Source organism: Podarcis filfolensis (genome assembly GCF_964270895.1).
Source record: "Podarcis filfolensis genome assembly, chromosome: 6".
NCBI lineage: Eukaryota > Metazoa > Chordata > Lepidosauria > Squamata > Lacertidae > Podarcis > Podarcis filfolensis.
The window spans coordinates 81,510,856-81,523,420 of NC_139609.1; the positions used below are offsets into that span (position 1 = coordinate 81,510,856).

At 44.6% G+C, this 12,565-nt stretch overlaps 1 protein-coding gene across 1 annotated transcript in view; it reads right to left on the reverse strand.

Moving 5' to 3' along the window:
* Positions 1-12,565, reverse strand: part of ADNP (activity dependent neuroprotector homeobox) — a 312,543-nt gene that overhangs the window by 189,342 nt on the left and 110,636 nt on the right. The window lies entirely within an intron of this gene.

Sequence of the window (12,565 nt, forward strand, 5' to 3'; positions counted from 1 at the left end):
TGCCCCCACCCACACTGGGTGCCCTGCCCCCAGGATGCGTGCCCCGCCCCTGTGGGTGGTGCGCCACGTCCCGGGACACGCGCCAGACCCACCCCCGCCTGCTCTCCACCCCCCTGATGCTGGAGCATGAAGCTCCGCCACTGTCTGCCCACCTGTCTAAAGTAGCCCATGGATGCCAGGCCAATTCTAAAACTGGCTCACTGGCCGGATCCATTTCCCCTCCCCTTGGTAAAATGGTAGTGTGAAGTGGTGTGAAGTGTACCCCACATAAAAATGAAAAGTTTGGGGCAATGGTATGAAGCTTAGGTTCTTTTGGATGAGAGAGTACCAGGGTCTTATGTAATATTGGCTTTGCTTACAGATAACACAACTAGAGCCTAGTGGAAACAAACACACTTCTTTAGTAGGCAGCATAGCAGCTAACCATGCTTCTCAGGCAGAAGAAGAGTGCCCAAAGGCACTTCAGCCAACTCAAAGCTCTCTACCTTGATATTTCAAACCACAAAACCACCTTTTGCTGCCTCGTTGCCCCTCTGCCCTGGAAAATGTGATGGGTGATAACTTCTCAAGGTTGTATTCCAAGCCATCAGGAGAAGCATCTCTCAGTAATTAAGGCCATTAGACTTTTATTGTTGCCAAAAATCTTAGTTGTTCATTTAGAATTTCTAGATGGTGAAACTCACAAGAGGATTTTGCATATAATGTATTCCTACCTTGAAAAATTGCAATGTAGTTAAAAAACTTAAAAGCTAAATAAACAATGTTTGACTTATGGGATCTGTAGCAGTGAAGTCATCCAAACTCAAGTAAGCCATGGAATTAGGATCGTAAAGTCTGGCGCAGTAGTTCAAAATAGCAAATACATTGTTAGCTCCAAATGATGAGTGATGATAGCCTTGAGATTTGGAAAGATGTTGGTGCCACAGCAGAGTGATTGAAGTCCCTGTATGGAGAATTGGAGATCGTCATTCCCTAGGAACAAGGTATGTATCAATGTTTTCTTTTCCTTTGCAAGAAATAAAAATACCAATGTTTCCCCATTTCCTTTTAGTGTTAGGCAATAAATGGATTTTGTGGGCTAAGAGCCAAGGCCTGCTACAGCTCATTTCAAAATGTAAAAGAGAGAGAGAGAGAGAGGCAGAAAATATAATTCTACCCTTCTTAAGCAGACCATTTAGAGACACTGACCTTGAAAAGAAAACAAGATTCAGCCATGTTCAAATGTTGCTTCATGGTTTGCTTTTTGAAACAAGCTGTTGTTATGGCAGAGGAGCAAATCATTCAAGCAGCAACTCTGTGGGTCGGCCACAGGCAATTTTCCCTCCACCTTTTGTTCTCTTCTTGCTGCCCTCTGCTTCTCACTCCTTAAGCCAGGGATGGAGTACCTGGCACCCCCAGATGCTGGTGGCCTCCATCAGACCTAGCCAATGTCAGGGATGATGGGAACTGCAGTCCAACTACATCTGCAGGGCCACAGGTAACCAAACCATATTGTAAACAAAACCCACAGATTTCTGGTTAGGCAAAAGTGCAGTGCATCTTTATGGATAGCATTTTCAGAGTGCATTCAAAATGCAGTCTCATAGACTTTCATATGCCTCTGATCGTTCTCCCTTCCATTCTGCCCCAGAAGGACTGAGCGCTTTTTAGAGGCTTTGAAGAAAAAGATTTGACTCGACTGAGTGACATTTAATTAAAACCATAAAGGGACTACTGCTCATATAAAACTGCCTGTTACAGTGTACATTTAATTTATATCCCCCAAGAAGCACAATGGAGGCTGAATTTGTCCTCATATGTACCTTTGCCAGCACTTGTATCACGGGATTTTTTTTGGATTTTTTTATCTTAGTTTTTAATTAAAAATTGAAAATCTATATCACCGCCACTAAACATCTGGCACTATTTGGCCCACCGGGTCCCCAAAGTAATATGGTCTGGTATTTTGCACCATTTGTCATTCAGAAATAATGTTTCTCTCTGCACTCCAATACTCTGAGCTCTGGTAGTTTATTTGCTGAGTAATATCACTATTCATTTTAATAGAAACTTCAATAGAAACTCTGCACAGAATGCCTGGCTTTTCATTCAGTAAGAATTTCCAGTTTTTAATGTCTATCTGCATTGATTTGACCTCACTTGTTTTTCCTCTCCTGGATGTATTAAATAGAGAATTTAATAATTATTATTTATTCAATTTATATGCTATCTTTCCTCCCAAAGGAACCCAGGGTGTGGAGCCTATCCGAATGAAAAGCAAATTCTGCAACCATCCAGGGCTTTCTTTTTTACAAGGATGGCTACATCAAATCCTTTCCTGGGCTGATTATCTCCTCCATAGGTCACACCCCAGCATGTCACAGTTGGAAGGGGCCCAAGGATCATCTAGTCCAACCCCCTGCAATGCAGGAATCTCAGTTAGCACATCCATGACAGATGGCCACCCAACCTGGTCATCCAGCCTGTATCACCTTTTCACCCATTGCCTCAAATTTGCGCCCCACTGCGTTCTTAACCTGAATATCTGCATTACTAGTCAAGAAACTAGAAGTGCCCCATAGACTTTATTCTTCTGTGCGCACTGTGTGTAGCCTTGTGAGAAAGGACTAGCAATCTCTTAACAGGGAATTCTCTGTGCCTAACCCAGGACTCTTTGGGAGAAACCACAGTACAGTCATGCCTTGGGTTACGGATGCTTCAGGTTGCGTTTTTTTGGGTTACAAACCGCCAAAACCCGGAAGTACCAGAATGGGTTACTTCCAGGTTTCGGCGGTCGCACATGCGCAGAAGTGCCGAATCACAACCCGTGTGTGCACAGACGCGCCGCTGTGGGTTGCGGACGCTGTGGGTTGTGAACGTGCATCCTGCACAGATCACATTCGCAACCCGAACATCCACTGTATTTTACAGTGGTACCTCTGGTTACGTACTTAATTCGTTCTGGAGGTCCGTTCTTAACCTGGAACTGTTCTTAACCTGAAGCACCACTTTAGCTAATGGGGCCTCCTGCTGCCGCCGTGCTGCCGCCCCCGCACAATTTCTGTTCTCATCCTGAAGCAAAGTTCTTAACCCAAGGTACTATTTCTGGGTTAGCGGAGTCTGTAACCTGAAGCATATGTAAACTGAAGCGTATGTAACCTGAGGTACCACTGTACTCTCACAAGAGGAAGTGTTGGCCTTCAGCTTGGCTGGCTTTGAAAGAAGGTTGTTGTGATGATAAAATAGCGGAGAAGGGAATGACCATTCATGTCACCATGCATGTCACCTTGATTTCCTTGGAGGAGAAGTGTGATATAAAATGTAATAAATAATATCAGTACCGAGGAATGTTCAACCCTTTCCCAGTCCTGATGAAGTGGAAGTTTGCTCTAATCATGCCTACGATCACTTTTGATGCCATGGGCTGTGGCATTTCTTCAAGGACTCTTCATTATCACTAAGGTTCAATTATTTGATTGTTTTCATGAGGGCTCTCTCCCAGCTGTTCTTTTGATGATGCTTCCCAGTGGCCTCCCTTGGTAAGAGATAAAATGGGCCAATCTCATATAATGAGAATAATAATAATATATATATATATTTAACCAACTTGAGGAAATGCAACAGCTGCTCCACTGAAGGGAAAGGAAGCATGTTTGAATGACAATGAGAAATGCTTTTCAAATAAAAAAGGGACTAAAATCAAAGGCATTGTCCTTAACATCAGACAAAATGAGGGGACTCAACAGAGGCCTTTTCAAAAGGGGTACTTGTGTGAGAGATTTGAGGCTCTTCCGATGATGATGGTAATTTCAGTGGCTCCATTTTATCGTGCTGGCCTACTTCTGTGAACTTCATCTCTTTTGGGGTGCAGGCTAGACAGGGGAGACACTGAATGAATGGCTGATTAGGCTAATCATGTTTGAGTGCTCTCTGAAGCCTCTATTCAGTGTGTGGATTCCATCTGTCACCTTGCTTCAGCTTTGAAACTGCACAGAGGTGGAATTCGTAGATCGATCTCTGTCTATGAGGTCTCAGGTGTTTTCACTCACCTGACCCACAGAACCTGGCTCTTTGAAACAGGCCTCGGTCCAATATACCTGAAGGAGCACCTCCACCCCCATCGATCTGCCTGGACACTGAGGTCCAGTGCCGAGGGCCTTCTGGCGGTTCCCTCACTGTGAGAAGCCAAGTTACAGGGAACCAGGCAGAGGGCCTTCTTGGCAGTGGCACCCGCCCTGTGGAATGCCCTCTCACCAGAAGTCAAAGAGAAGAACAACTACCAGACTTTTAGAAGACATCTGAAGGCAGCCCTGTTTAGGGAAGCTTTTGATGTTTAATGTTGTTGTTGTTGTTTAGTCGTTTAGTCATGTCCGACTCTTTGTGACCACATGGACCAGAGCACGCCAGGCACTTCTGTCTTCCACTGCCTCCTGCAGTTTGGTCAAACTCATTCTGGTAGCTTCGAGAACACTGTCCAACCATCTCATCCTCTGTCGTTCCCTTCTCCTTGTGCCCTCCATCTTTCCCAACGTCAGGGTCTTTTCCAGGGAGTCTTCTTTTCTCATGAGGTGGCCAAAGTATTGGAGCCTCAGCTGCAGGATCTGTCCTTCCAGTGAGCACTCAGGGCTGATGTCCTTCAGAATGGATAGGTTTGATCTTCTTGCAGTCCATGGACTCTCAAGAGTCTCCTCCAGCACCATAATTCAAAAGCATCAATTGTATTTTAATATTCTATTTTAATATTGTATTTTAATATTCTGTCGGAAGCCGCCCAGAGTGGCTGGGGAAATCCAGCCAGATGGGCAGGGTATAAATAAATTATTGTTGTTGTTGTTGTTGTTGTTGTTGTTGTTGTTGTTGTTGTTATTATCAGGGCTGGCGTCAGCACCTGGCATCCTTGGGCAGCTGCCAGGAGCCCAAGAGGCTCTTCCAGGTCCCTCAATATTGCCATCAGGGCTCTCCTCTCAGCCATGTGACTTTGCCTCAGACTACACCTGCTTTGCACCTTCCTTGAGTGTTATTGCCTGGCTGGAATGTGCCCCTGAGCTATGACAATGCTTCTTGCTTGGCTGTATGAGGGCTTAAGAGCTCTGTGTAGAAACTAGCCTACTGTAAAAAGGTAAAATTCATACCAGTTTTTTTCCACCTACTTTTGCCTCTGGTCCCAACCCGTGAGGCACCTGGGAGATTGTCCCGTAGGGAATGTGACCCATGAGCTGAAAAAGGTTTCCACTTCCTGGATTAAGTGTATTTTAAGGTTCTCTCCAGCTAGGGAGAAATTTTGATTCAGTTTGCATTTAAACACAAACTTACTTAATTAACACAATATGAGAGCGGAAAAAGGAGTCATCATTTGAAATTTGCACTTCTCCAACAAATGTGTGCAATTTACAGGTAGGTAGCTGTGTTGGTCTGCTGTAGTCGAAACAAAATAAATAAAAAAATTCCTTCCAGTAGCACCTTAGAGACCAACTAAGTTTGTTATACGTATGAGCTTTCGTGTGTGTGCATTTTTTAAAAATGTGTACAGTGTATACAAAAAGGCACATACTAAAGTATGTGTACACTCCTGTGTTTTCCAGCAACTGGCATTCAGTAGCATTACTTTCTCTGACCATGGAGGCAGAGCACAGCCAAGGGCTAGTGGCCAGCAGTTGCCATTTCCTCCATGAATTTGCCCAATCCTCTTTTAAATCCATCCAGGCTAGTGGGCAGCACTGCCTCCTTTGGGGAGCAAGTTCCATAGTCTAACTACAAACGTATACTGTATACATAATTTTATTTTTATGTTGCATTTCCATAGTTCAAAACCATGTTCAAGGCAGCTTACATCATGAAAACATATAATTGCAACATAACAAAAGTAGTCCTAAACAATAAACAAGGCATCAAAAAATACACGCAACCAAATCAAACACATAAATCACAATAAGGTCTAAAATAAAGATACAATATTTTTTTGATGTCGATAACAGCAACAACCCCTCCAACATACTATGGAAATGTATTTTCTTCCACGAGTTCTAGTGCAAGATTCACACTAAAATGTTGATGTGTCTTCATGAGGACTTTAAGAAATCCCATGCGAAAGGATGTGCAAATGTGATGAACCAAATTTAAGAATGGAAACACAAGAAGCTGAGAGAAGCCAAAATTATCATATTTGCTTATTCCTACTTCTGACTCTATGGCTTTTTATATGACCTTGTGAAAATAGTAGTAAAGTAAGTTTGCAACATACATGTTGGAAAGCATGTGTGTCTGTTGCTGCCCAAACTCCATGCAATAGGAAGGCAATCTTTGGTTTAAGTTGGCTGTGTGGCAGTGCTGCCTGCTGCAGATGGGACTAGACAAGAAGAGAACTGTGGGTGCATTAATTGAGATCTGGGAGCAGTATAAAGGCTGTCTGTTTAGGTGACACCACAACTGACAGTCTCTGAAAGAACTAGCACTGCAGATGGCAGGCTTTGGAGAACCTGGAAGGAGATGGAAAATGCAGGCTTGTTTTGGCCTCTAAGAGCTGGCAAATGAGGCAAGCCTTCTGTCAGGCAGGTATTAAAACACAGGCAAGAAACTGTAGTGGTGACCAGGATGATAAACCCCAGAGTGCGTGTTTTTAAAGCACCAGCTGTCTCTGTGCATGTATTTAAAGTCTCAAAATGAAATGTCTGGTTCCCTGCTTTTAGAATGCAGATCACTGGTGGGAGTAAGATAGGAGGGAGAAGTCCTTTGGCAAGAACAATGGGTTTTGCTCTTGTAGAGCTCTTCTTTGTTATAGGTCCTATGTTAAGTTTCACGTACCATCTGAACAGCATTGCAGAGGGAGGCGACCAGGCTCTTCCAAGGCGGAGATTTCCATAGCCAGCAGAGAAGCCTGTACATTCATCAGTTGCATGAACTTGTGCTAGCAGGACAGAGCAACCACCAGCCCCACCTGGGCAGGAACATGTGGCAGGGAACATCACTGTATCTACTTGCTGAAAAAGGCGACGAAAGAGGACACAGGTTTGCATACATTTTGCACATTCTAATTTATTTGCATAGATACAAATTTAGAAATAATGGCAATAATTTAAATAGAAAGGCAATACATGTCTTTGGCGTGTGTTACGAAATTAAAAGATGCCTGCTTCTTGGGAGAAAAGCAATGACAAACCTAGACAGCATTCTAAAAAGCAGAGACATCACCTTGCCAACAAAGGTCCGTATAGTTAAAGCTATGGTTTTCCCAGTAGTGATGTATGGAAGTGAGAGCTGGACCATAAAGAGGGCTGATCGCTGAAGAATTGATGCTTTTGAATTATGGTGCTGGTGGAGACTCTTGAGAGTCCCATGGACTGCAAGAAGATCAAACCTATCCATTCTTAAGGAACTCAGCCCTGAGTGCTCACTGGAAGGACAGATCCTGAAGTTGAGGCTCCAATACTTTGGCCACCTCATGAGAAGATAAGACTCCTTGGAAAAGACCCTGATGTTGGGAAAGATTGAGAGCACAAGGAGTAGGGGATGACAGAGGACGAGATGTTTGGACAGTGTTCTTGAAGCTACCAGCATGAGTTTGACCAAACTGCGGGAGGCAGTGGAAGACAGAAGTGCCTGGCATGCTCTGGTCCATGGGGTCACAAAGAGTCAGACACGACTAAACAACAACAACAAAGATTCAAACGAATCTAATCAACTAGCTTCTATGAATATAGAGGGGGTTTGCTCTGCTACATCACTTACTAGCGTGAGTGAAGGAAGGATAATACAAATATTTCCTTACCTAAGAGGACCTCAGTCTGTAAAGCAAAACACAAGGCCACGTTATTGCCCGCAGGCCAGCACCTTTCTGCATATGAACATTTCAATCCATACTCTCTTCCAACACAATAGTGTGAGTCACCTTTTGGAGTCCGCCATATAACTATATTATTATAATCATGTTCTGTGACTAGGTACTCCACTCTAAATAGGCACAATTTAGCTGATCCGGGCTTGTTACCTGAACGCATTACATGAAGTGTTCAATCCACGGAAGGCAGTGGAAGACAGGAATGCCTGGCGTGCTCTGGTCCATGGGGTCACGAAGAGTCGGACACGACTAAACGACTAAACAACAACAACAAGTGCGTGCACACACGCACGTGCACACAGGGGGACTGTAACCAGGTGTGTGCCTGCTTAGTTTGCTCTCTGGGTGCAGACATTGGATGGGCATCTTTAAGGCTCTTTTTGCTTTCCTCCTTAGAGTTTTTTGTCTGGATTTGTACAGGACAGGCATTCGAAGAGAAGACATATTCAAACAGAGGACTACCATATACTGTGACAATCCTTCAGACAGAAGACTCTGTAATGTGGGACACTGGACCATCCCACTAAAATGGGTTGATGTCGAGGAGAAATCAAGATGTTGGAAATCAGGTGGCAGTTCACGTTAAGAGCTTTTAGTGGAAACTGACCTCCTTTCTGATTAGGTACTCATTGCCATCTCAAGGGCTTCCTGCCCTGTCTAAATGTATTTTGATGGAAATAAGTGGCGCGTTTTCTAAGTATGTTTGAGGAATTACAAGCACTTGTATCAATTTTCTGTTCACTAAAATAGAGCCCTTTCCTCAGAAGAGGTGGAAAGGCTTTGGCAGCCTGGTGCAAGCCATTAAAAAAACATTTTCTTGCTATAAGCACCGCTCTTCACAAAGTCAATTGAATGAGAGCAATTTGGGTTTGGGAAACAAATTATCTCTGCAACTCTTGCTTTGAATTTGGTAGCTGCACAGATTCTAGAGTCAAGAAAGTGGTCTGATGGATTTGTATGCTAGCTTGTCCCAGATTCAGAGGCGGTGTGGTTGACAGCTGGCAGTCCTTAGACCCAAACACACTGGTAGAATTACAACATTTGCTAACGAAAGCAGAACACAAATCCCTTCTTGCGCTTGCAAAAGCTCACTCAAAAAGTGACATACTATGGGAGGCTGAGTGGAGGAACTTGGGCAGTTTCCTTACTTTTCTGCCTTCCCATCTCACAGAATCATAGAATTGTGATGCTGGAAGGGACCCCAGGGTCATCTAGTCCAACCCCCAGCAATGCAGGAATCTCAGCTAGATCATACATGACAGATGGCCACTCAACCTCTGCTTTAAAGACCTCCAACGAAGGAGAGTCCACCGCCTTTCGTGGGAGTCTGTTCCACTGTCGAACAGCTCTTACCAGTGGCGTAGCGTGGGTTGTCAGCACCCAGGGCAAGGCAAGTATTTTGCGCCCCCTAACCTGTGGATTTGCGCCCTCTAACCCGTGGATTTGCGCCCCCTAACCCGTGGATTTGCCCTAACCCCAGATGTTGCGCCCGGTGCGGCCGGCCCCCCCTGCACCCCCCACGCTACGCCACTGGCTCTTACAGTCAGAAAGTTCTTCTTCTGTACTATAAAGTAGTATCGTATCACTTCAAACAGTAATGTAACCCTATTCCCCTCAAAGAGCTACAATTCCAAGATTGGTTTAACCACCAACTCCTCTTTCCAGGGTTTCATGTGAGGTTTTCAGGGTTTTGTGTGAGGTTTTTTGTTTTGTTTTAAAATGTTATGAAGCTAATGTATTTGATATAATGCAATTTAAGAAAGGGAAGAAAGCTAGAAAAGATTAGTATTGATTTATTTTATTACATTTATATCCCATCTTTCCTACAATAAGCTCAGTGGTTCTCCCTTCTCTCCATTTTATCCTCAAAACAACCTGCGAGGTAAGTTAGGTTGAAAGATGGTGAGTGGCCCAAGGTCGCTCAGTGAGCTTCATGGCTGAGTGAGGATTTGAACCCTGGTCTCCCAGGTCCTAGTCCAACACTCTAACCACTACACCACACTTCCCAACTTCCACCCTTTCTTCCCCATTTCCATTTAGCATGCATGCCCTGAAATTTAACTCTGGGGACCTGTAGTCTAGATGCACAAGGATTTCACTTAACCCCCCCCCCCCCAAACAACCCACCTTTATCCCATTCTTTCTTTTTACTGATAAATGAATATATTCAACCTGAGGGCTTAGCTCTACTCTCATTAGTTTTGCATTAAATAAATGTTTGGAACAATCAGGGATATTGGAAGCATATAATGCGGTTTGGCTTGCTTCACAACAAATAATTGCATTGTGTGTTTGTTGTGGAGGAGAAAGGGAAAGGAGATTGTTAGCCACTTTGAAGAAGAGAAGAAGAAGAGTTTTGATTTGATATCCCGCTTTATCACTACCCGAAGGAGTCTCAAAGCGGCTAACATTCTCCTTTCACTTCCTCCCCCACAACAAACACTCTGTGAGGTGAGTGGGGCTGAGAGACTTCAAAGAAGTGTGACTGGCCCAAGGTCACCCAGCAGCTGCATGTGGAGGAGCAGAGACGCGAACCCAGTTCACCAGATTATGAGTCTACCACTCTTAACCACTACACCACACTGGCTCCTTCGGGTCAAATCCCGAATCCAATCCAAACTCATCCTCTCTCAGTTTCTCATTTTTCCAGTCATAAGCTCAGCTCTCCACATTTCCATGCCAGCTTGCAAATTTTTCCCTTTAAGTCCTCATGAGTTAGTAGTGTGAATTTCTCCTAGCAGACACACATTTGTATGAGCCGGTAGGCACATTTTTGCAAATCAGTTCCTCCTGATTGTTGTGAACACACCAGCTCCAGGTGTAATCTCACAGCCGGCTGCAGAATGCAGTCAGGAACAGGGAGGCTGGGCTTTCACGCCGGCACAGGAGAACCCACAGCTGCCAGTGTCGACTCTCTCTGACCTTGGATGGTCGGCTGATAAGGGAGGAAAGGAGAGCAGGCTGGAACATGGCCAAAGCTCCCTGTAAGCCCAAACAGGCATGGAAAGCCACAGAGACAGCGTTCGGAACATGAAGGGGCTGAAGCTGACCAAATAAGTCCGAGGCGTGGGCGTATAGGAAGGCTGCTAGACAGGAAGCAAAATAAGAAACGTAAAGGTCAAAGGTTCAATCTCTTCTGTCGACACAGAAAGAACTCATCAGAAGGGTCAACTGAGTGATGGGGGCCGGAGGCTTGCTAGAGCTGTCTGGAGATAATTGCTTGGTGTTTTTTTTGCAATAAATCCTCCTTTATTGCAAAGGAGGCTTACTGTGTCATCAAGCCGGGAACCTGGACTCGTAACACTGATATAACACATTCCTATATGAGTTTTTTCACTAATTTATGTACTCCTATGCACATTTTACTCTAGAACATGCATTTTTGTACCTCTCGAATTGCACTGAAAAATTTGGGGAAGTGAACTGGAGCAAACAGCAATCCCCAGAAAACCCAAATTTCCATCTGTGTTAAAGAATGGGTTTTCATGGGCAAAGCGCCAGGGCAATGGGGGGGGGGGGCAACCAACAACCACTTGGACACAGCACTTTAAAGTGTGAACCTGCGCCTAGAAAGTGTGGGGCAAAAGGCAACTGTGGATGCACCCTCAGTTTCAGTATACAGTTTGTGTGTGTGTGTGTGTGTGTGTGTGTGTGTGTGTGTGAGAGAGAGAGAGAGAGAGAGAGAATTAGATAGGTTCAACTTTAAATGTGAGCGGAATATAATTTCCTCTCCCTCCCTAGTTGTGAGCAAATGCTACCAAGCTATACTGGAACAAAATGCCTTCCAGATTCTTACAAAAAGAAATGCATCATCATACTAAGAACTTATTTGCGACCCATTTTCTTACTTGGAAGAATTGCTTTACTTTTACAGGAAAACAAGAAATGAACAGTCACCGTTTCCAGACAAAAAAACAACCTTCAGCTATCTCTCCTACTCTTTCTGGTGGGTGGATGTGAATTTAAAATACCACCTTTCTCATTCACCAATTCTGATTCCTAATGAATGCTAATTTGGGGCTAAGCTACACCTCATATTAATATTGGGTTGTATCTCACGGTGTCACTCATGTGAGCGTAAGGCTTTCATCAGCACAAGGGGAAGGGAAGTGAATTCTGGATATTCCTCTTCCCACCTGCACCTCCTACCCCTAAATCTGCTCCAGAAGGTGGGAGACCCTCCAGAAGAGATTTTGGGGGCAGTGGGTACTGAAAGGAGAAGAGGGAATAGCTGGGAATTTCTTTCCTCCCCATTTTGCTGATGGAACTCTATTTAGTTGAGTGTATGGTGTATTAGGGGAGGGGTAGTACATCTCCTGGAGGACATATCATCCTCCTTCTGGGGTAGACGGTCCACCTTTGGTCCCCATCCTGCAATCAACTCTCACCTGTGGCTCCTAGAGAAGCTGTCAGCATGTGACAGTGTCCACACCCTGAGAACAGATTCAACTGGCCAGATAAACCAGGGGAGGGTAGCTGATGGATCTCAAACCCTTGGTAAGTTAGGGACTTCTCCTACATGCGTTGACAGGTTCCAGGAGATTGAGTGGACAAGACTAATAGTGGGTCCAAAAGAAGGCAGTTTCTGCATGTGCTGGAGAAGGAAGTGAGGGACAGATGGGGCTCGTCAACCTCGGAAGGTAGCCCATCTAGGAGAAGGAAAACTCTGATCGCAAACCTCCACTGCCTTGTGGGATATCTTCAGGAGAAGCTCAGGACCTCCAAACACACTGCCCAAGCTTGTGCCCCAGG